Genomic DNA, 1,630 nt, shown 5'->3' with positions numbered 1-1,630 from the left:
GGAGTGGCCATGCAGGTTCTAAGTGCCCATGAGACATTAATAAACAGGTGGGGGTATAGCTCAGGGGTAGAGCATTTGACTGCAGATCAAGAGGTCCCTGGTTCAAATCCAGGTACCCCCTACAACAAGCTTGTTTTGACTCATGAAGATATCTCACACTCAGTCCAGTTTCTTCCAATCACTCCAGTCATGGACCTCACCAGACCTGGGAGCTCCTGACCAGCCCATCATGTGAATAGATAGCTTTCTTAACTCTCTTCCTTCATGCTGACTGTCCTTCCCATTCTTAGTATCTGTCTCCCCTGTTCTTGTAGAAACTTAGTTTCTCTGGTTCTGTTGACTTGTAGCTATGNAGATATGATGTGAAATAGAAGGCAGGAACTATAAGGTAGAATTAGGGAGTTTCTAGGCACAGCAGTTTTAGTGACACCCAGTCTCCCAGGAACAGAAAGGAAAGCCTAACCATAAAAATGTGTGGCTCTATGGCTCTCTGGTGAATCTGTAGTCAGAACTGAGGATGCTAGTAACAGAATCAGCTTGTCTAAGTAGGGTAGATATTTCCCTTGTGAGCTTCTCTCCCCCTTCCAGGCTGCTCACTGGTTTCATGCTTAGAGGCTAAAAACTGGCTGAACTGCTATCCCTGGAAGACAGGGATCCTGCAGTGATGCTGCTGACAATGCCAGGTAGGGTCCTAAGAGGACTCAGAGAGGCAGCTCATTTGTCTTCAGGGAAGGAGGAGAGGGGTGTCTGGCGGTTCATATTAGAAGGCAGTTGGCCAGCTCGGGAGCTAAATAAGGTCAGCAGTGTGAAGTGGGCTCAAGGTCTGCAGTGTTAGTGGGCTCTGGGTCTGGGGTTGCTCTGCTCTTTTTCTTGAGTGATGATGCTTTTCAAGGATGGGCCTGGAAAGCTGCAGAGCTGAGGAAGGCATCTCACCAATCAGGCCTGGCAACTTCTTGAAAGTAGGTCTGTGAGCATCTGTAATTTAACTTTATAGTCAGTCATAATCTATCACCACTCTGATGAAGATTATTAANTGTGTATACTGTTACTAGTGGGGGTATAGCTCAGGGGTAGAGCATTTGACTGCAGATCAAGAGGTCCCTGGTTCAAATCCAGGTGCCNCCTTTTCATGGATTTGGAAACTATTTTCATAGTATATATCTANTTTCTCTTTTACTCAGGTGGCTTGAGCTTCACCTCCATGTGAGCTTAGCACTGTTATCACCCATCAGATCCCTTTTGTGGTAGATGGCTGTGTGTGTTCATGTGATCTCAAGTCCTCCTGGTGAACATGTCTCCAGTATTTTTAGACTATAGATTGAGTTCTCAAAACCTAGAAAAGCTATGATTTATTAGATAGGACCATCAGTGGTTCTTAGAATATAGAATTGAACATGAGTTTGTATTGGGCTGCATCAAATACAGTAAATAAATGAAATGGGGGAGACTGGGATGATGTTTGCCCATAGGTTGAGACATTCAGTAGGTGCATCAGGAAATGTGGGATTCCCGGCTCTCACAGGGAGAATAAGAGCCANAGATTCCACAGATCACAGCGTTTCCAAACTACCTGTGGACCTGGATTGTGTCCAGTGGTGGCCATGACTGACATCTNTTCTATATGCTCAAT

General features: G+C 45.3%; 2 non-coding genes across 2 annotated transcripts; both read left to right on the top strand.

Annotated features, from left to right (window-relative positions):
• The first annotated feature begins 49 nt into the window (after positions 1 to 49).
• Positions 50 to 121, top strand: Trnac-gca. Its single transcript has one exon. It is a non-coding gene; the product is annotated as a tRNA-Cys (tRNA).
• A 932-nt stretch (positions 122 to 1,053) lies between these two features.
• Trnac-gca lies at positions 1,054 to 1,125 on the top strand. The gene has a single exon. It is a non-coding gene; the product is annotated as a tRNA-Cys (tRNA).
• Positions 1,126 to 1,630: the final 505 nt, after the last annotated feature.

This window comes from Mus caroli, unplaced genomic scaffold (genome assembly GCF_900094665.2).
Source record: "Mus caroli unplaced genomic scaffold, CAROLI_EIJ_v1.1 scaffold_25037_1, whole genome shotgun sequence".
NCBI lineage: Eukaryota > Metazoa > Chordata > Mammalia > Rodentia > Muridae > Mus > Mus caroli.
Note: the sequence above shows the minus strand (reverse complement) of the source record. Positions and strands in the feature narration are given on the sequence as shown.